The following is a 23,643-nucleotide window of genomic DNA, read 5'->3' as shown; positions in this document are numbered from 1 at the left end:
GAGGGCACCTGGCATCTGGGGCAAGAAACACTGAGGAAAATGGCGTCGGCTGATGCCTTTATACCCGAGTAACTGCAGCTATGACGTCGGGTGAAGTGCGACACCAGCCGAAGCCAGACCCAGACTTTGGAATCCGGCCGACCGAAGGGCTGCCTGACGACAGGACAACCCATTTGTAAGGACTGCAGATGCATTCCTATCGGACATCTACATTTATGGTAGGTACAAAACTGTACTATCCTCTTGGTGAGGTATTTTTGAGGTGTCTCCAGCTGTTGCAGATGTCGGGTAAGGTACATCCCAAATGGGGCATTGGACTCAATTATGGGCCTGATGAGCGATGAGTAGAGGGGCACAATGACCGCTCTAGATCTAGATGGGAACCCTTTTCGTGATTAGGTGGGCTATGTAGAAGGTTTTTCTAACCACTTTGGCAATGTGATTGTCAAAGGAGAGGTTACTATCTACTTGGGTCCCCAGATCCCTGATTACTTCTTCCGTAACTAGTGGATTACCTCCTATATGGTAATTTGTGGGCACTTTGTTTTTCCCAAAGGGGATGACTATGCATTTTCTTGCATTTAGCTTGAGGCCATGGTTTTGACACCAGGTATCGGTCTCCGTAATGCTCTTCTAGAGGATGCTTGTGTCAGCCTGAGAGTCGATTATGGCTCCCAGTTTGCAATCATCTGCGAATTTGGTCAACCACAGTCCTCCCGTGTTTGCCTGTACCTCAGAGAAATATATACCAAACAAGAGGGGTCCCAGGACTGATCCCTGTGGGACGCCACTTGTAACTGGTTTAGATTCAGACGTGGCACCCGTGACTCTGACCATGTGAGTTCTATCCCTGAGCCAGTTTGCAACCCATCTTGTGACATATGGGTTGATATTTAAGCTGGTAAGTTTATTTATGATACCAGAGTGGGTATTGTGTCGAAGGCCTTTGCGAGGTCTAGGTAGGCTGTGTGGACTACCTTTTCCTCATCTAAGGCTTTGGTAACTGTTTCGAAGAAGTCAACTAGGTTTAAGAGGCAAGATCTGCCCTTAACAAAGCCGAATTGGGTGGGGTCCAGTGTTTGGAGGTTCCCAACGTCTTTGTTCATGAGATCCATGATGATGCGCTCCATAGCCTTGCAGACCAGGCTAGTCAGGCTTATAGGGCGATAGTTCCCTGGATCCGTTGTGGAGCCACCTTTGTGGACCGGGATCACTGTTGCTGTATGCCATTCTTTGGGTACATAACCTGTGGTAAGGCTGAGTTGGAACAGTGAATTCATTTGAGGGTTTAGTTCGTTTTGTAGCTCGTGTAAGATGCAGCCCAGGATACCATCTGGCCCCATTGATGCTGTTTTATTTATTTTGGAGAGGGCTGCTTTCACCTGTGTGTCTGTGATGTATGGGGGACTGCATTCTTCTGGGATAGACACACAGGCCCTTTTGGGGGGGATGGGGAGGGTGAAGTTTGCACTGAACCTGTCCGCCAGGATGTTGGCAATGTCTGTGGGTTCAGTGTATTTTGTGCCATTTTGCACCAGCTCGGAGCAGATCTGAGAGCTGTCATCCAGATTTTTGATGTAGCTAAAGAACGCCTTGTGATTATCTTTAGAGTCTTTGGCGATTTTTCTTTCGAAGCTGGCCTTTGATGATTTATGAGGGATCGAAGTTTCTTGCTAGTACAGATCAAGGATGCCTTCCCTTTTTGGGATTTTGCCTTGTCATGTAATAATTTCCTCCTTCTGTTGTATAGCTTATTTATGGCCGGGGTCCACCAGACTGGTGGTATGTTCTTGGAGGAGTGAGTCTTGGTTTTACTTGGGATGGCACGATCCATGCATTCCTGTAGGTGCTCATAGAGTGCATTTGTAAAGGATTCTGCGGTTTGGGTAGCATTTTCCATTAGCCCAGGGGCTTTGAAACTTCCACCTCGGTCTTGAGAAGTGTGAAGTTTGCTTTTGAGAAATTTTTCACAGTGGTTTCCTTGGCTGGGGGTGGGGTCGGGATGTGGATGTCCATTGTGATAAGTTTATGGTCCGATCTTACCAACGAGGGATTTACCTCTGGTGTGGAACATTGAGCCCCCATGTTGGTGATGACCAAGTCCAATATGTTGTCCCCTCTTGTGGGAGTGTTGACCAGTTGTTCCATGGCATTTGAGTTTATAAACTCCAGGAACCGTTGGGCAAAAGAGTTGCAACTTGAGTAGTTTTCCCAGTCAGTGTTTGGGTAGTTGAAATCCCCCAATATCATGGTGTTTGGTGAGACCTTCATATTTCCAGTGTTCTCAGGAATGCCATGTGGGGATCCTGAGACAAGGTGGATGATCTGTAGCAGGCTATGAACTGAAAAGCAGTTTTACCTACTGTTAGTTGCACATGAATGGTCTCTGCTGCCTTGTGCAGTGCCACTAACCTGGAGGTGTGGGTATCCTTGATGAAAATGGATACTCCCTCGCCTTTAGTATTCCGGTCCGAGTTCTGGGGCCGAAAGGAATGGTATGAGTTGAATCCTGGTAATGCTGGGGTGCTCTCTGGAGCCTTGAAGCAGGTTTCTGTTACTGCACAGATCGATTTTCTCCATACTGAGGAGTGCCTCCAGTGCATGCATCTTGAGGTTTAGACTTCTGGCATTGAGTAGCATTACCCTTAGTTTTTTGTTTCTGGTATTGTCTATGGAGTTGGGTTTGTCTTTTGAGCCTTGCCTAAAAAAGGCACTATGGGAGTGGCAAGAGCCTTAGCCAGTATTCGAAAGCCTAAGGGTGACAGGTGCAAGCCGTCCCTGGCGAAGCAATGTGGCTTGTCTAGCATGTCATCCCAGGCTGACAGACACTGGATCCCCTTTGAATGGCACCAATAGCTTAGCCAGTTGTTAAAATTGATCATTTTGTCTTTATACTGCGGCATCATTCTTGGTGAGGGCAATATGCTACTCAGGGTCATACCGGCCTGGGCTACATGATCAGAGAGCTCCTCTGTCTCTTTTCATGTAGTCCAGGGAGGTATGTCTCAGGTCATTCACACCAACATGGACAATGACAGAGTCATATTTGTACCTGCTGTGGAGTGACCTGAGTGCCTGTGTTATGTGGCGGATCCTGGCTCCCGACAGGCAGCTTACAGTGACCCTCTCCTTATTCAGTCTGGTGAGTGGGACGTCATTGTGCCTGACAATAGAGTCTCCAATTACTACCGTATTAGGTGTGTTATTTAGCCTTAGGGGCTGCGACCGTGTGGCACACTGACTTCATGAAGTATGTGACACTTGTAAGTTGTTGTGGGGTAGCGGTTGCTTGGGTGTCTGCTTTGGAGGTCTCTGCTGCTTTGGCAGATTTTTATTTAGAGCCTCCGAGTATGTTTTTGAGAGTCTTGTTTGCTGGTGCTTTTGGTCTATGTGAGACTGGTTGTGTGGTGCGAGTGGATGTTCATCGTGTTTCACTGTTGCAGTCATTACTCTTGGGTTATCCTGCTGGCAGGCTACCCTCAGTCGGCCAGAATTCCAAAGTCTAGGTCCGGCGTCGGTTGCTGTCGCCTCTTCCCTGACATCAGTGCGCCAGGGGTATAAAAGATGCAGCCGACTCCATTTTCTTCAGTCTTTCTTGCTGCGCGGTACCCAAAGCAAAAGCAGTTCGCAAGTGCCGGTCAGCCGACTCCTGAGATTTTCAAATCCGAATTTCAGAACCGAAGTCTTCATTAAAGCTAAGTACCTCATTGGGGAAACTTTTTTCTTGCTTCAGACTGATGTCAGAAAAAGTTAACAATTGTATTTCTTGTGGGAAGCAAATACCTCATAAGGATTTTCACTCTTGCTGTATTCTTTGCCTAGGCCCTGATCACAACGTTGCTAGCTGTCGGTTTTGTGCTAGATTTAACCAACGCATTATCAAGCGTCGGTTCGATTTTGCATTTCATTACTTTGGCCGAAGATTTATTTATATAATGCCGTCTGACCAGCCGACAACCGGAGTTTACAAAAAACGCAAGGACAAGGAAAAGGATAGGCATCTGAGGTCCAAAACCGATGACGAGGTCTCTGCTAGGCCAGTTGCCGGTTCTCAGTGAGGTGCTTTCGCAGCCCCTGGCACCCGCTACCTCAGAGCCACAGGCTGCTTCCGACGCCCACGTGGAACCGATGGGCCTCTGGATACTCAAGGTAGTGGACACTCTGAAATCATTCCCTCAGATGGGTCTGGAGCCGCTGAGCAGACATCGGCTTCTAAGGGTGTCTTCAGACCTACACAACTATATATTAAGCCATCTTCAGCTTCAAAGACTAAAGCAGCTCTAAAGACAAAGAAACAAGTAAAGCATTCTCCTACTCAGACTTCCATGCCTAAAAAACAGATGCTCAAAATGGCCGAAGATCTAATTACTTTGATCAGGGGCTCCCATCCCCCTCCTGATAAGGCCTAGGCAAGAGACAGAGTAAGATTCTTCTGATCTGGTTTCTATTTCCTCTAATTCCTCTTCTGAACAGGATTACTCCATGCTTCCCTATGAGCATTCTGATTCTGAAGAATCCATTCCTTCAGCCTCTCCTCCTGAGGATTATTCTTTTGGGGAAACCCTGCATACCATGAGGGAGCATTTCCACTGGGAGAGCCAAGATTATTCTGAATCTAAGAAAAGGCTCAGAGACTTTCTGCTACTTCCTCCGCACAGACCCCTTGCTATTCCACATCTTCTAGACATTGTAGATGATGTATTTTCAGAGTCCGGCCTGTCCCCTTATTCTTTACCCCCTGCACTTGCTAAGCCAGACAGATACTACAGGGTCCCGGATTCTCATAAATTCCTATACAAAAACCCCGCTGCTGACCCCAAAACTATATCTCAGGGTCCCAAAGGGGGGTTAAAGCTTCCACTGCAAAAAAACCCTGCCCCTCTGATAGGGATTCTAGGGCTCTAGACAGATGGGGGGAAAAAGTCTACACTTCTGCTACCCTGGCTGTAAGGGCTTTAATTTGTCAGTTTCATATGCTTAAATATCAGCAAGATTTAATGTCACTGCTTAAACAGAAATTGTTGACAAATACTGAATGTTCACAGAACAAGGAATTGCAGGATTTATTGCATGCAGCTGAACAAGTGGGAAAGCATACTTTGCAATGTGGTTATGATTCACTGGAGGCCTCTTGCAGGGCCACAGTTACAGGTTCCGTGATTAGAAGGCATGCTTGGTTAAAGGAACAGAATCTGCCTGATCATGTTAAAGCAAAATTATTAGATGCACCATTACAGCATGACACTTTGTTTGGTACTAAAGCAGAAGAGATGTTGAAAAAAAATGGAGGATAAAGCAAAATCCATGCAGACAGTCAAGGATTTCTTGCAGGTACAGCCACCCAGGTTTAGCAGGAACTGGCCTTCTAAAAATTAGTCCTTTCCAGTGTCAGACAGACCACAAAGAGGCAGATCTCAGCCCCAAGGCTCATACAGGCCTAAACAATGGGGTGCTTCTACCTCCAAAAGCGGAGGACAAATCACAACCTTACAGGAAGCAGTCCCAATGACTTTCCTCTACCAGATCCAAGCACTTTTCTTTTGGCAGCCCTCTTAGGGGGAAAACTAGCACTTTTTTCATCAAATTGGCAAATTGTTACCCAAGACAAATGGGTCCTGAACATAGTGTCCCAAGGCTACAGGTTCCATTTTCACACTCTACCAAGGTCAAAAGGTATGTCATACCTGCCACACAATCAATGGGCAGAGGCACAAAAACAAATTACAGCCCTCATGGAAATTAGGGCCATTCAGCAAGTACCACAACAAGAGCAGGGGCAAGGATTTTACTCCAGACTTTTCCTAGTACCCAGAAAGTACAAAACCTGGAGACCAATACTGTATCTGTCTATACTAAATACGTTTCTGGAAGTTCCAAAATTCAAAATGTTGAGACTACAGCATCTACTGCCCATGCTGGGCAAGAGGGCTTGGCACGTAACTTTGGACCTAAAAGAGGCATACCTGCATGTCCCAATCAGACAATCTTGCAGAAGATACCTCAGATTCATAGCTGGCTCAAAGCATTACCAATTCTCTGCACTGCCCTTTGGCTTATCTACTTCTTCCAGGGTCTTCACAAAATGCCTGGCACCAGTAATTGCGTTTTTCAGGCAAAAAGGAATTCAAATATATCCCTACTTGGACGACTGCCTAATTCAAGCAGAGAACAGACATTCTTCTAAAGCATCTGGCATTTGTAAAAATATTACTAATTGGCCTAGGGTACACAGTAAACGAAAAGAAATCAAAACTAGTGCCATCTCAAGAGATAATATTCCTGGGTGCAAGCTTAAATGCAAAAGCCCAGATGGCTTATCTCACGCCAGACAAACAAAAGCAACTGACTACTTACTTCAAGAAATTGGCAACAAAAACCCACTTATCTGCAAGGAAAATCCCGCAGGCCTTGGGTTTCATGGCATCCTGCATTCTACTAATTCTATATGCCAGACTGCATATGAGGAAATTACAATGGTATCTAAAACGTGTTTGGACTCAGCATTGCCACAACATGGAGACAGTAATTGCACTCATTCCCTGCCTGCAACAGGAGTTTCGATGGTGGGCAGAAGCCTGTCACCACAACAAGGGTCTGCCATTGCAGTTTACCCACAGCCAGACAGACACTGACAATGGATGCATCAGATTACGCTTATGGGGCCCATATGGCAGAAAAATATATTCAGGGCACATGGCCTGCAAACCAGATGCATCTTCACATCAATCAAAAAGAGATGCTAGCTGTTCAAAATGCCCTGACAGCTTTCAAGGACCTGCTTCATCCCGGACAGTTACTGATAGACAGACAACATTACGGTCATGTGGTACATAAACAAGCAGGGAGGTACACATTCCTACCCCCTCTGCAGACAAGCAATGACCTTATGGGACACAGCGTTGGCTTTTCAAGTTCACCTGCAAGCACAATTCCTGCCAGGAAAAACAAATACTCTGGCAGACGAACTAAGCAGAAACCTCATGGATCCCCATGAATGGAAACTGGATCCACAAGTCTTCAGCATGATAATAGGAAAATGGGGATGCCCAGACATAGATCTATTTGCCTCCCCTCACAACTGGAGATTTTGCACAAGGATTTATCACAAGCAAGCATGGAAAGTGGACGCCCTATTCTTCAGCTGGAAAAATCTAACAGTATATGCTTTTCCCCCATTGCCTCTCCTTCCCAGGGTACTCCTAAAGGTCAGACAAGAGAAGCCAAAAATGATACTGATTGCACCAGACTGGCCACGCCAGCACTGGTACCCAATCCTAAAGAGCTTGTCTCAAGGTCCAGCATGGATATTGCCTCAGACTTCTCACTTGCTGACCCAACAAAACAATCAGATCCTGCACAGCCAACTCAGGACCTTAAATCTGGCAGCATGGTGGATGTAGCCATTCAGAACACTCCTCTTTCAAAAGCTGTTATGGATGTTATCTTGGAGGCCAGGAAGCCCAGTACCAGAAAATCTTACGCAGAAAAATGGAAGAGATTCTGGGCTTGAAACCAGGAACAAGGCATTGACACGGGTGTACCAAATATCCCTCAGATTTTACAATACCTAACTGAGATGCTGAACAAAGGCCTTTCTTTCTCATCAATTAAGATTCATGCCTCTGCCATTTCAGCCCATTACAATACGGAACCACCTATCTTTTCTCATCCTTTAAGGCCCTCAGAGGGGCCAAAAACATTAGGCCTCCAAGGAGAGCACCAATTCCGGCCTGGGACCTCAATTATGTTTTGCAAAAACTCACACTGCCTCCTTTCGAGCCAGCATCAACAGCAGATATAAAATTTGTATCCTGGAAAACAGCTCTGCTCCTAGCAATAACCTCTGCAAGGCGAGTCTCTGAGTTACAAGCAGTCATGGCTGTGGAACCTTTCATCATTTTTCATCCAGACAGGGTTTCTCTGAGGACAAACCCTACATTTATGCCTAAGGTGGTGTCCAGTGTGGCCCTCAACCAAACCATTCACTTGCCTACCTTTTATCCAAATCCACAGAACAAGGGTGAGAAAATTCTGCATTCTTTGGACATACACAGGCAGTTGCGCTTTTACTTGGACAGAACTAAAGCTTTCAGAAAGACTGAGCAACTTTGTGTCGTATGCTGCAGGTTCACAAGGAAAGGCTATCTCAAAACAGACTATTTCTAAATGGATAGGCCATTGCATCCGTTTCTGCTATTTTCAACATGGCAAATTAGTGCCTAAGGGCATTAGACCTCATTCCACCAGAGCAGCAGCCACTTCAGCAGCCTTCCTCAGAGGAGTACCAACCAAAGATATCTTAGAGGCTGCAACTTGGGAGTTCAGTGCACACCTTCACAAAGCACTACCACTTACCTCTTTACTCTAAGTCCAGAGCAGGTTTTGCCACTGCAGTTCTGCAGGGCCTCATAGCCTCTCCTAATCCTATTTAGCCCAGCCACCCATCCTCAGCATTGGGATTCAATCCAAGAGTAATGACTGCAACAGTGAAATATGATGAACATAGTACAATTGTGTATCTACCATAAATGTAGATGTTCAAGTGTATTCACTGTTGCAGCCCAGGTTACCCACCCACCACCCCCCTTTTTCTTTGCTGGGATTTATCTGCACTTCTCTATCCTATACAACCTATTTGGTGTATTTTCTAGTAGATGAAGGAAATGTTATTTTTGTGCATGCATTTTTATTGGCATATTTTTTTCAGCCTACCAATTTGGGGGCACCTGACATCTGGGGCAAGAAAAACTGAAGAAAATGGCATTAACTGCATCTTTTATACCCCTGGTGCACTGACGTCAGGGAAGAGGCAACAGCAACCGACGATGGACGTAGACTTTGGAATTCTGGCCGACTGAGGGTAGCCTGCCAGCAGGATAACAGAAGATTAATGACTGCAACAGTGAATACACTCGAACATCTACATTTATGGTAGGTACACAACTGTACTTTCCTTCTCCTGACTGACTGTGCCAGTCCTGGGTTGAGAGAGCTCGGCCTCCAGTTTGGCTGTTTAGTTGCATCTCTCACAAATATTTGAGTTTGTTGGAAGAAGGAGAGGGTTGTCTGTGTACATAAGGCAATTGTAACATTGCCTCAAGATTCCCAGATTCACCAGCTGGACTAGAGAGTATACCTGAAACTGCACTTTAGACATGCCTGGTTAGTTTAAAGAGCTGGTTTATTGACTGACTGGAATGGACAAATAGGGAAACTTGTACTTCTGGATAGTAAAAGGGGGTGTAGTGCTAAAGTTTGTTAGTGCTTACTGAGAAATTTGAGCAAGTGTTGGGCTGTAGAATGAAGGTTGATTGCTTACTTTGAGAGTTTGACTAGTTCTAAGGGAAAAATTGAAGAGCAGACTTTGTGGAGCCGGGAATTGTTAAAAAATGCTTAAACAGCACTGCACGACGTTGCGCAATGCGCAAAATCATACAAAACCGTACTAAAGTGGGTTTTAAGACATGGAGTTTGAAATTGATAGGAAATGGCCCAAAACGACCAATAAGCAACTAGTTACTGGGCTGACACCACTCCTCCAAGGACAGATAGGCTGCTCAGAGCTTCCCACTCTCACTGGTGAACAAAGAAGCTTCTTCCTATCCAAGTAAGGATATGGGCAACACAGGAACTATGACACCGCCTAGAATTCAGCAATACCTTAAAATTGGACTATTCTAGTTCAGAAAAGGAGGGAAACAAGGATATTTTTTTCCACTTAAACACAGAAACTAGGCACAGGATTACAGTAAATGCTTTATATCAGCTAGCGCACTTGAGTGTGTAGCCTACAACAATTAAACAAGGCAAAAACAACTTTTAAAGTGCAAAACACAAAAAAATGCAGACAGATGCAGAAAAACAAACTTTGCACAACTCAGTTAGAAAACTCACTTTTCGGCGAGACTAAACAGTTGCTGGTAGGAAAGCAGAAAAAAAATACTTATAATCTGTTAAAGTCCCTCTTTCGCTCACTGCTGCTTGTAGGACTCTGCAGGACACCACTAGGAGCTTTGCTAAGCCTGCTCATAGGATTCAGTGCTGATTTTTTGGCTTACTGCTCAGATAAGCCCCATTTGGGGACCCCTCCCCTTCTCATTTTATTTGATTTATTCTTGTCTTTCAATTTTTGTTTGTTTAAAGTTTGTTTGTTTGTGTCTTTCGGCTTTTCCCGGTTAGGGGTCGCCACAGTGGAACTCCAGTCCGCTAATGATTGGCAGTAGAGTTTTACGTGCTGGCTTGCCAGGCCTAACGCACAACCTTCAACGAAGGAACGCCCATTCACGTATGTCGCCACACAGAAGACGCTTTAACTGAATGTTTGTTTAAAAGTATTTATTATAATTTTATTTCTATCAGTGTTTACAGTAATTACTGTGGGTTTTTCTGATTGTAACAGTATTTATTGGGCTTCTATTTTTGATAAGTGCTTGTTTTTTTCTGTTTCTGAGGAAAGTTTCAGTATTTATCTCAGAATTGCACAGTGTATGTGTGCTATTAGACACTAGAGGCCCACTTTACTCTTGTGACTCTGCTTTATTCTTATCTTTTGACAGGAATGTTTTGCAGAACTTGGATTTTTCATCATTTATACATTTACTATATGTATGCTGTGCTGTGTGTGTTCTAACGTTGGATTGCAGTTTTACCAATGTACTGTGGATATTTATTCTCTTGGACAAAAAATGTAGTATAAATTTACTATTAAGCCTCGTTTTACAGCAGTTTAACGCTAGTTTGTCTCATGGTTGCTTTGGTGTTTAGACTTTGTATACTGGATATTCTTTAACTTCGGTCAGTTGTAAAAGAATTCTGAACACACTTCAAACTTTTTGTGATAATAGGATATTTTGGCAGTTTAGTTGTGTGGAGGCATACTTATTAGAAATGTTGTGATACATTGTTTACTTCTGTTAGTTTAGTATCCTGTCTTGTATTCTGTCCTCAACTTCATGGATCCTAACTCTGCCCCCCCCCCCCTTCAAATCAAGTCCAGTTGCAACTAAAAATAAATAAATAAAAATATGCCTCAGCCTAAAGTTGGCGATTATGTAGGGGCCCTTGCTTGGACCACAGACCACTTATTTTGCCCTCTCTCTTTTGTGTAGCTTTGGTGGCCCCTATGGAATGGGGTTTAGAGACATCTTCTATGGCTCTTCGTACCTGTGGTAGGTGTAGGAGAACCAAACCCTTTTGGTACACGAGTAGGCCAGGCTAAGAGGTCCCTTGCCAGACATAATGCTTAGTTCTTAGAGATGCTATCTGTTAGTGAAATTCACAAGAAAAAGAAGCAGAAGCTTCATCATACAGATGATAATCAGACTGTAACTGTTCATAAGGCAGATGTGGTTTCCTTTGCTAAGAGTGTTTTGCTGACAGCTAATTCTGGTGATTGCGTCCCCACATATGGCTCTAGTGCTAGTTTGGCCAGCAACCTTTCTGTTTCAGAGAATGATGAAAAATCTGATGAAGACTGTAGATTTCTTAATTAACACCAAGTCCAGTCTCTCTGATTCTTCAGAGAGTAGTCCAAACAAATGTTCACTTTTCCTTGGACAGTTGCTAGATTTAGTGATGTTTTTGCTTGGGAGCAGTCTGGCACTATCTCAGAGCTAGGCAGGGTAGAGGAGAGATGCTTGATTCTTTGGCTGTCCTCCCTCTCATATGCTTTGGAAGATGTTTATAAAGATGCCAGCAGGACACCAGTATCTATTCCAGCAGTCCGTAAAAGGTGTGGAGAAAATCCAGGGTAGTCTCTGAATACGATAAGTCCCTTATTTCATTTGACTGTTGACCCAGTTGTAGCCCTCCCCTAGCTACCTACTTAAATAAAAAAAAAGTCCTTGGCTTCATCTAATCCAGCACCCCCTGATAAAGAGGGAAAATGGTTTGATCTTTTATCCCTTAGAATTTAAAATTTTTAAGGCTTATTTATATGTGTAAATTTAGTGTGTGCAGAGTTTGGATGATTTTGCTTCACCCTTACCTGCAGAGCAAAAGTCTTACATGAATGAAATTGTAATTTGACTCCGATTTCAAAATATGCTTTGAGAGGTGTGCTGATACAGTCGCGGGAAATGGTGCTGCTTTTGTTGAATTAAGATGGTATGCTTGGTTACATAATCAGAACTACTCTAATTTTAAAAAACAAAATTTTGAATGGACCTTTAAGTTCTTTATGGCTGATGGAGATGAGTTAATGCATGGAGTATTTAGGATGTTCATGTACCCAAGTTCTCCCCAGACAGGATGTCCTCCTCCAAGGGATGCATGGAAGTTCTAGGATAAAACAAAAAACTGGTCAAGCTGATGTTTTGCACCAATAAAAATCAAATAAAACAAACGGAGCAAAGAACCAAACTGGTCTAGCGTAATAAAACATTTAATTGCGGCTTTTGTAATACAGCTTCTTCAGAACACCAGAATTAATACCAGTCTAATATAAATATAAATATAAATATATATATATATATATATATATATATATATATATATATGTATTGCACTATCTAGTCAGTTAATGCAATTAACACTTAAAAAAACAACCAATCACTACTGAGATACAAAACCATGACCAGATCATTCCATTAAGACAAATTAAAAATCAGTAGCAACCATTACTTATTGAGCCTCCTCTTATACTCCTCTTATACTCCTTCCTTTTAAAAGACACAATATTTATATGCTCATTCAATCCAGGGGGTTAATCATCCTTTAATTTTACTTGCCATTCAACTTCTACCATAACTTGTGTCAGTTTTCAGTGTGAAGGGAGTTGTGGAGAAGAGAGAAATAGATTTTGGCCCTATTTTGGTAAAGGGGTTACGAAAGAACAGTAAAATAGTGAAAATAATCAAGTAATTTGTGACAGCAAGTTGGGGGAAAGCCAAAATGAACTGAACAATACAAAAAAGCAAGTAGATGATGGTTTAAGGAATGATATTTTGGTCCATCAGAATATTCCTAGGTTTTGTATTGATGTTCTTTGTGTTTCACTGTTGCAGTCATTACATTTGGGTTATCTGCTTGCAGTAGACCTCAGTTAGCCTGATTAACAAAGTTTGGATCCTGTGTCGGTTGCTGTCCCTTCTTCCATGACATCATGTCGTTAAGGGTATAAAACATGCAGCCGACACCATTACATCAGTCTTTCTTGCCGTGTGGTGCCCGAAGCAGAAGCAGTTCGCAAGTGCCAGTCGGCTGACTCCTGAAATTTTCATTTTCGAGTTTCAGAACCAAAGTCTTCAACTAAAGCTAAGTACCCCGTTGGGGAAACTTTTTCTTGCTCCTTACCAATGTCAGTAAAAGTTAATAATTGCATTACTTGTGGGAAGCAAATGCCTCACAAAGATTTTCATTCGTACTGTATTCCTTGCCTAGGCCCTGACCACGACGTACCTTGCTGTCGGTTTTGCGCTTTATTTAATCAGCGCACTATCCATCATAGGTATATTTTCGCCTCTAAATATTTTGGTTCTCAATTTAATTATCCAGAAATGTCATCTGTTAGCCATCCAACTACCGGGATTCCGGAAAAACGCAAAGATAAAGACAAAGACAGACAGGCCGCCGAGGTCCAAAGCTACCTTGGATGCTTCCGGAGCCGCTATGCAGGCACCAGATTCTGAGGGTGTATTCAGGCCTACGGACTTGCATATTAAACTGACGCCTCCTTCTTCATTTAGGCCTAAATCTCGAACCATGCCTAAGAAACCGACGCCCAGGCTGCATGCTCAGGCCTCTATGCCTAAAAAACAAGTGATAAGAATGGCTGAAGATGTTATAACTCTAATCAGTGGAAGCCAACCTCCCCCTTCTAAGAGACCTAGGACTGAAGTTGTTTATGAAGCTTCTGATCAGCATTCTGATTTTTCTGATTCTTCTGATGATCTGGATTTGCCCTTATCTACTTACGAGGATTCTGATGCAGAGGATTCTATTCCCTATGCTTCCCTTCCAAAGGATTTTTCTTTTGGCAAAACCTTACATACTCTAAGGGAGCATTTCCACTGGGAAAGCCAGGATTTTTCTGATTCAAAAAAGTGGCTTAGGGATTTCATACTCCTGCCTCAGCATAGGCCTTTAGGTATACCTCCTGTACTAGACATTGTTAATGATGCCTTTTCGAAATCTAGTTTGGCCCCTGATTCTTTGCCTCCTTCTCCCAGAAAATCTGATGGATATTACAGGGTTCCTGATTCACACAAGTTCCTTTTTAAAAATCCTATTGCGGATCCAGAGACTATTTCACAGGGACCCAAGGGCATTAAGGCTTCTACTGCTAAAAATCCTACCCCTTCTGATAGAGACTCCAGGGTGCTGGATAGGTGGGGTAAGAAGGTTTTCACTTCTGCAACCTTGGCTATTAGGGCTTTAAACTGCCAGTTTCATATGTTAAAGTATCAACATGTTATTGGATTGCTTAAACAGAAAATTATGTTGATTCCTGACTGTGTTGAAAACAAAGAATTACAGGATTTAATGCATTCTGCTGAAAAGGTTGGAAAACATAGTTTGCAATGTGGATTTGATTATTTAGAGGCCTCTTGCAGGGCTGCTGTTACTGGGTATGTGTTCAAAAGGTATGCTTGGCTTAAGGAGCAATCTTTGCCTGATCATGTTAAAGCTAAACTGTTGGATGCTGTCATAAATCAGGACCGCCTGTGTGGCAACAAGGCTGAGGAAGTTCTTAAAAAGATGGAAGATAAAGCTAAATCTATGCAAACTGTTAAAGATTTCTTACAAGTTCATCCTCCTAGATTTAGTAGGCACTGGCCCTCTAAGAATTGGTCCTTTCCAGCCCCTTCCAGGTCTTCTCAGGCCAAACACAGACACAGCAGAAACCCCAGATTTCAGTCCCAGGGGACACACAAGACTAAGCAGTGGGGGGTTTCCGCACCCAAATCTGGGAATAGTAAGACACTCCCCCTATGGAAAACTGTGTCAATGACTTGCTTTTAAAACTTCCAAGCACTTCGCAACTGAATGCTCCTTTAGGCGGAAAGATTGGTCTGCAGGCCAAAAACTGGGAACTCATTACCCAGGACAAATGGGTTTTAAATATAGTGTCCCAAGGATACAGATTTCACTTCCACGTGTTACCAACACCCAAGTGGGTGTCCAGATCTACCCCCAAATCAGTGGGCAGAGGCCCAACATCAGGTACTCTCTCTCTTAAGCATGGTGGCTATTCAGTTGGTACCAGAAGAGGAAAAGGGACAAGGTTTCTATTCAAGACTTTTCCTGGTACCCAGAAAAGGCAGTACATGGCGTCCTATCCTGGACCTTTCTAGTCTAAACACCTTTCTGGTGATTCCAAAATTCAAAATGCTGACTCTTCACCAGCTGCTTCCTATGCTAGGCAAAAATGCATGGTTGGCAACACTAGACTTAAAAGAATCATACCTTCACATCCCTATCAGGGAGTCTTGCAGAAGATACCTACACTTCAAAGCAGGCTGCATGCACTTTCAATTCTCTGCACTGCCCTTTGGCTTATCTACTGTGCCCAGGGTATTCACAAAGTGCCTAGCTCCAGTCATTGCATTTTGCAGGCAAAGAAATATTGAAATATACCCATACCTGGACGAAAAGAAATCACACCTAGTACCTTGTCAACAAATTATATTCCTGGGAGCAAGTTTAAATACAACTTCCCAGATGGCTTTCCTCACGCCAGAGAAACGGATTCATTTGATAACTGTGTTTTTGTGGCCACTTGTTTGAAGTAGGTTATCTGCAAGGCAAATACTGCAAACCTTGGGGTTCATGGCCTCCTGCATTTTTCTAATTCCATATGCAAGGCTGCATAAGAGGAAACTACAATGGTATCTCAACAGCCTATGGTGTCAACATTCACAGGATCTAGAAGCAATGATTCCTATCATATCTTTCCTACGCCTAGAGTTCCTTTGGTGGGCAGAGGCCTGCCACCAAAACAGGGGACTACCATTCACACTACCCCCTGCTGCCCAAACCTTAACAGACGCTTCAGACTGCCTGGCAGGGAAGTGCATTCAGGGCAATTGGAATCCAAGTCAAATGCACCTGCACATAAATCAAAAGGAAATGTTAGCTGTACAGAATGCTCTGACATCCTTAAGGATCACATTCCTCCAGGACAGCTAATGGTAAAGACCACTGTCATATGATACATAAACAAGCAGGGGGGTACACATTCTTACCCCCTCGGCAGACTAGCCATGGCATTGTGGAACACAGCCTTGAGCTACCAAGTGAATCTACAAGCTCAATTCTTGCCAGGAAAACTAAATACACTGGCAGACGGACTAAGCAGAAACCTCATGGACCCACACGAGTGGAAATTAGAACCAAGGATTTTCAACATGTTAACAAGCAAATCGGGGAGCCCAGATATAGACCAGTTTGCCTCCCCCCAGAACCATCAGTTGGGCAAATTTTGCACAAGGATTCCCCACAAGCTAGCTTGGAAAGTGGATACTCTATCCTTCAGCTGGAAAAGCAGTTTATGCCTTTCCTCTTCTGCCCCTGCTCTCCAAGGTACTACTGAAGATCAAACAGGACAAGCCAAGGATGATTTTAATTTCACCAGACTGGCCACGCCAACACTGGTACCCCCTCTTGCGCAGTGTGTCATGCCGCATGGCACCTGCCACAGACTCCTTCCCTGTTGTCTCAGCAGGAGAACCAGGTCCTGCACCCTCAGCTGCAAACCCTGAACCTAGCAGCCTGGCTAATTATCTAATCTCTCATTTACTATCCCTCATTAAATCAGTGAAGGATATCATTTTAGAGGCAAGGAGGCCTAGTACTAGAAAATCTTATGCTGAAAAATGGAAAAGATTTTGTGCCTGGAACCAGTCTCAAGGGATGAGCGCAGCAGTGCCCAATTTACCTCAGATTCTGCAATACGTGACTGAGATGCTTCATAAGGGCTTGTCCTTTTCCTCCATCAAAATTCATGCCTCAGCCATTTCAGTTCATTATAGCACAGAGCCTCCCCTCTTCTTTCACCCACTGCTCAAGCAGTTCTTCAGAGGGGCCAAAAATTTAAGGCCACCCAGGAGAGCTCCAACTCCAGCCTGGGACCTTAACTTTGTCTTGGAGAAACTCACTCTTCCTCCTTTCAAGCCAGCTGCTACTGCAGACTTAAAATTCCTTTCCTGGAAAACAGCTTTCCTTTTAGCAATCACTTCTGCAAAAAGGCTATCTGAATTACAGGCCCTTATGGCAGTGGAGACTTTCATCATCTTTCATGCGGACAGGGTGTCTGTCAGAACCAATCCCTCCTTCTTGCCCAAGATGGTATCCAGTGTGGCTGTTAATCAGTCCATTCATTTGCCTACCTTCTTTCCTAACCCACAGAACAAAGAAAGGGATACTGCACTCCTTAGATGTGCACAGACAACTTAGATTCTACTTGGACAGGACTAAACCTCAAAGGAAATCTGAACAACTGCTGGTGGCATTTACTGCAGGGACAGAGGGGAAAGCTATTTCAAAGCAAACCATTTCAAAATGGATAGGCCACTGCATTCATTTTTGCTATAAGCACCATGGAAAACCTGTCCCACAGGGCATCAGAGCCCATTCAACCAGGGCTGCATCTACCTCTACAGCCTTTCTCAGGGGCGTCCCTACCTGGAGTTCTGTAGATACTTTCACCAAGCATTATTATTTGCCAATTTTCTCTAAATCCAGAGCTGGTTTTGCCACTGCAGTCTTGCAGGGCCTTATAGCTGGTCCTAATTCTATTTAAATTCCGCCTCCCAACCTTAGCTTTGGGAATCTACCTAAATGTAATGACTGCAACAGTGAAACACGAAGAACATAGTACAGTTGTGTACACTTACCATAAATGTAGATGTTCGAGTGTATTCACTGTTGCAGTCCTGGTTACCCTCCCTCCAGCTCCCCAGCCCCCTAACTTCTTTTGGCTGTACCTCTACTCTCACTTACTATGCTCAAAAAGCTTTTTGGTGTGTTTGCTTTTTTGTTGGAGTTCTATCCTTGTATTTCTAGATTTTAGTGCTTCCCATTAGAGGGGTGCCTGACATCTGGGGCAAGAAAAACTGATGTAATGGCATCAGCTGCATGTTTTATACCCCTGACGACCTGACGTCATGGAAGAAGGGACAGCAACCGACACAGGACCCAAGACTTTGTTAATCAGGCCAACTGAGGGCTACTGCAAGCAGATAACCCAAATGTAATGACTGCAACAGTGAATGCACTCTAACATCTACATTTATGGTACGTGTACACAACTGTACTATATGTCTGTAACTAAATAAAGCAGATAATAATTAATAATTGGAAGAGCATTACTGGTAACCAAGATTTTAGAAGGATTTTTGGTGAGCCACCTTCATTTGTGTACAAGAAAGAAAGGTGTATAAAATGTATGTTAGAACATAGTACAAAGAGAACACAAACAGCGAAACTGATAAAAGTTGTGGTATATATAAATGTAATGGGTATAATAGCTGTCTATTCATTCATGAAGGACCATTTGTTTCAGTGGTAAACTATCCATCTACCATTAGGATAGCAGGTAGGTTTACCTTTGGTACAAAGGGGATAGTTTACATAGCATTGTGTTCAGGGTGTGCAAGTTTCTATGTTCGAATGACAACTGGAAGTTTTAGGTTAAGGATTAGAGAATATTTATATGCAATATTTGGACATTAAAAAGTCTGTGATAAATATAAAAAGTTTACTTTTGCTGTTTTCGAGCAAGTAATAGGTGATATAAGGGGTGGTGATTTAAAAAAATATATAGAATGGAAAGAAGTTGAATAGCAAGTAAAATTAAAGGCTGATTAACCCCCTGGATTGAACGAGCATATAAATATTGTGTCTTTTAAAAGGAAGGAGTATAAGAGGAGGCTCAATAAGTAAGTAATAGTTGCTACTGATTTTTAATTTGTCTTAATGGAATGATCTAGTCATGGTTTTGTATCTCAATCGTGACTGGTTTATGTTAATCAATTGTTTATATTAACTGGTTAAATTGTGCAATATATACACACACACATAAAAGTTTTATTACACTAGACCAGTTTGGTTCTTTGTGCTGTTTAGTTTGTTTTATTTTATTGGAGTTTGTAGGATGTTCACGTACCCAAGTTCACCCCAGACAGGATGTCCTCCTTCAAGGGGTGGAACAAACAAAAATCCGAGCCAAACAAAAGTCTTGGATCCGAAAGGAAATGACAGGAGGATAATTCTGTGAAACCAAACATGAGGAGTTCCTTTTGAAAAAAATCAAACCCCTGTAAAGAAATGGCTGTATGCTGAGTCAGAGCACCACCACCCCTTCCTTCTCTTCCTCCTTCCCTATGCTCTCTCTCATAATCCTGCAGCCTGGCTGTAAGTAGTCCAGGCATATGGAATCTGAGAATAATACTGAGAGGTTACATTTAGCAGTGGATAGAAAATCCCCCCTCTTTCAGTTGAATCCCCCCACACCCACCAGACCCGACGGTGCTGTTTCTTCCAGCATTACATCGCATGTTAGAAGCAGGGACATAGTACCAATGCCTGTGGCACACAAAGACGAAGAATTTTATTCTGTAATTTTTTTTTGGCACTAAAAAAAAAGTAATTCCTGGAAAACTCTTCTTAAATTTGTCCTTTCTAAACACTTTGTAAAAGTTGCAGAACACAAAATGCTTACCTTGTAGTCGATTCTAGCTTTGCTTGCCGAATACTGTTTTATGGTGACTGTAGATCTACAATCATATCCTATTGCTACTAATTTCAGGAAATTTTTGAGATTTGCTGTGTCTGGCTTACATTATCAGTTCACCGCATTAACCTTTGGGCCATCTACTGCACCTCATGCGTGTACAAAATGGCTGGCCTCAGTGGTTGCCTGTTGCAATTCCCTAGGCATCTACATTTTTGTTTCTTTAGACGACTTGCTGATTGTGCACCTTGTGTGTATCCATGTGCTTGGAAACTGGAGACAAGGTCACATCTCTCCTTTCCCACCTGGGCTTCAAGTTGAACTTTTGAAAAGTTCATCCTTAAACCCTCTCAATTAGTTTTCCTTAGGTGTTTGATGGACACTGTAAAAAAGATGGCCTTCCTGCCAGAAGACAAGATGTTCATCGTGTTTCACTGTTGTAGTCATTGCACTTGGGTTATCCTGCTGGCAGTCGGCCCAAGTTCCAAAGTCTTGGTCCGGCGTTGGTTGCTGTCGCCTCTTCCCTGATGTCAGTGCGCCAGGGTTATAAAAGTTGCAACTGACGCCATTTTCGTCAGTCTTTCTTGCCGCATGGTGCCCGAAGCAAAAGCAGTTAGCAAGTGCCGGTCGGCCGACTCCTGAGATTTTCAAAATTGATTTTCAGAACCGAAATCGTTAATAAAGATAAGTACCCCATTGGGGAAACTTTTTCTTGCTCCAGACCGATGTCAGTAAAAGTTAATAATTGTATTTCTTGTGGGAAGCAAATACCTCATAAGGCCTTTCATTCTTATTGTATTCCTTGCCTAGGCCCTGACCACGACGTCACTAGTTGTCGGTTTTGTGCTAAGTTCAATAAACGCACGATTAAACATCAGTTTGATTTTGCTTTACATTACTTTGGCCGAAGGTTTAACTACATAATGCCGTCAGAACAAACGATGACCGGAATCTATAAAAAACGCAGAGACAAAGAAAAGGACAGGCATCCGAGGTCCAAAACAGACAAAGCCTCTTCTAGGCCAGTCGCCGGTTGTCAGTGAGGTGCTTTCGCAGTCCCTGACTCCCGCTACCTCAGAGCCACAGGCCATAACCGACAGCCATGTGGAGACACCGAGGCCTGTGGAAAGTCAAGGTATTGGGCCTACGGAAAATATACCATCAGATGGGTCCGGAGCCGCTGAGCAGGCATCGGCTTCTGAGGGTGTTTTCAGACCTTCACAGCTTACAATTAAGCCCACTACAGCAGCAAAGGCAAAGTCAAAAACTCCATTAAAGACAAGGAAACAAGTACAGCATTCTCCATAACAGTTATCCATGCCAAAGAAGCAGATGCTTAAAATGGCCGAAGACCTAATTACTTTAATCAGGGGTTCCCATCCCCCTCATGACAAAAGTCCTAGGCAAGACACTGATTATGAGTCCTCTGACCAGCTTTCTATTTCCTCTGACTCCTCTTCTGATCAGGGATATTCTCTCCCTCCCTATGAGGACTCTGATGCAGAAGAGTCCATACCTTCAGCCTCTCTGCCTGAGGATTATTCTTTTGGGGAAACCCTTCCACACCATGAGGGAGCATTTCCATTGGAAGAGCCAGGATTATTCAGAATCCAAGAAAAGGCTCAGACTTCCTTTTATTGCCTCAGCACAGACCCCTGGATATCCCCCCTGTGCTTGATATTGTTGATGTTGTTTTTTCTGAATCTAGTCTGTCTCCTGATTCTTTACCCCCTGCACCAGTCAAGCCAGACAGGTACTACAGAGTCCCTGACTCTCATAAATTTCTTTATAAAAACCCTGCTGCAGACCCAGAAACTATTTCTCAGGGTCCAAAAGGGGTTAAGGCTTCCACTGCTAAAAATCCTGTCCCCTCGGATAGGGATTCCAGAGCTCTGGAAGTTTACACTTCTGCTACTTTAGCTGTAAGAGCTTTAAACTGTCAGTTTCACATGCTTAAATACCAACAGTACCTCATGTCATTGTTAAAACAGAAAATGGTGTCAAATACAGAAGGTCCTGACAGTAAGGAAATGCACGATTTATTGCATGCAGTTGAACAAGTGGGAAAGCATACTCTGCAATGTGGTTTTGATTCATTAGAGGTTTCTTGTAGAGCCGCAGTTACAGGCTCTGTTATTCGTAGACATGCTTGGTTGAAAGAACAAAGTTTACCTGACCATGTTAAAGTGAAATTATTGGATGCTCCATTACAGCATGATACTTTGTTTGGTGTTAAGGCAGAAGAGGTGTTAAAGAAATGGAGGATAAAGCTAAGTCAATGCAGACAGTGAAGGATTTCTTACAGGTTCAACCACCTAGATTTAGTAGAAACTGGCCTTCAAAAAATTGGTCCTTTCCAGTGTCAGACAGGCCACAAAGCAGCAGATAGACGCCCAAGAGGCAGATCTCAGCCCCAAGGCTCCTACCAACCTGAACAATGGGGTGCTTCAGCCCCCAAAGGAGGGGAAGACCAATCACAACCTTACAGGAAACGGTCTCAATGACTTCCCACTGCAAATGCCAAGCAGTTACCTTTTGACAGCACCCCTAGGGGGGAAGCTAGCACTTTTCTCAAAAAATTGGCACATGATCACCCAGGACCAATGGGTGCTGAATATTGTTTTTCAGGGTTACAGGTTCCATTTCCACATGCTTCCAAAACCAAAAGGTATGCCAGACCTGCCACAAAACTAATGGGCAGAGGCACAAAAACAGGTTGCTGCTCTTATGGACATGTGAGCTATTCAAACAGTTCCACAACAAGAACAGGGACAAGGATTTTACTCAAGACTTTTCTTAGTACCCAGAAAGGACAAAGCCTGGAGACCAATACTGGACCTGTCAATCTTAAACACTTTTCTGGATGTACCAAAATTCAAAATGTTAACACTACATCAACTTCTGCCCATGATGGGCAAGAAGACTTGGCTAGTTACTTTGGACCTCAAGTTGGCATACCTGCATGTTCCAGTCAGACAATCTTGCAGAAGATACCTCAGATTCATAGCAGGCTCAATGCATTACCAATTCTCTGCACTGCTTTTTGGCTTATCTACTGCACCCAGGGTCTTCACAAAATGCCTGGCACCAGTAATTACATTTTGCAGACAAAAAGGAATTCAAGTGTATCCCTACTTGGACGACTGCCTTATTCAAGCAGAGAGCAAGGACATTCTTCTAAAGCATCTGGCGTTTGTAAAAGGATTGCTAATTTGCCTAGGGTACACAGTAAACAAAAATAAATCAAAACTAGTGCCCTCTCAAGAGATAATATTCCTGGGTGCAAGCTTAAATACAACTACCCAGATGGCTTATCTCACGCCAGACAAACAAAGGCAACTGACTCATTACTTTCAAATGATGGCAACAAAGACCCAGCTCCCTGCAAGAAGAATTCTGCAGGCCCTGGGCTTCATGGCATCCTGCATTCTACTAATTCCATATGCAAAACTGCATATGAGGAAACTACAATGGTATCTAAAAAGTGTTTGGACTCAGCATTGTCACAGCCTGGAGACCATCATAACTTCAATTCCCTGCCTACAACAGGAGTTTCGGTGGTGGGCCCAAGCCTGTCACCACAACAAGGGACAGCCTTTCACTTTGCCCACAGCCAGGCAGACAATAACAATGGATGCATCGGATTATGCCTGGGGGGTACATATGGCAGGAAAATGTATTCAGGGCATGTGGCTCAAGGAACAAATGCATCTTCACATCAATCAGAAAGAGATGCTAGCTGTACAGAATGCCCTGATAGCTTTCAAGGACCTACTACATCCAGGACAATTATTAATAAAGATGGACAACACCACAATTATGTGGTACATAAACAAGCAAGGGGGCACACATTCCTACCCCCCTATGCAGGCAAGCCATGACTTTGTGGAACACAGCACTGACTTAACAAGTACATCTGCAGGCACAATTCCTGCCAGGAACAAAAAATACACTGGCAGATGAACTAAGCA

The 23,643-nt window shown here is 43.4% G+C and overlaps 1 protein-coding gene across 2 annotated transcripts in view; it reads left to right on the top strand.

The window, feature by feature from the left end:
• SLK (STE20 like kinase) overlaps window positions 1-23,643 on the top strand; it is a 2,579,008-nt gene that overhangs the window by 1,238,740 nt on the left and 1,316,625 nt on the right. The window lies entirely within an intron of this gene.

The sequence above is a fragment of the Protopterus annectens genome, chromosome 14.part0, assembly GCF_019279795.1.
Source record: "Protopterus annectens isolate FY-2018-M chromosome 14.part0, PAN1.0, whole genome shotgun sequence".
NCBI lineage: Eukaryota > Metazoa > Chordata > Ceratodontiformes > Protopteridae > Protopterus > Protopterus annectens.
This window is presented reverse-complemented; position numbering and strand designations above follow the sequence as displayed.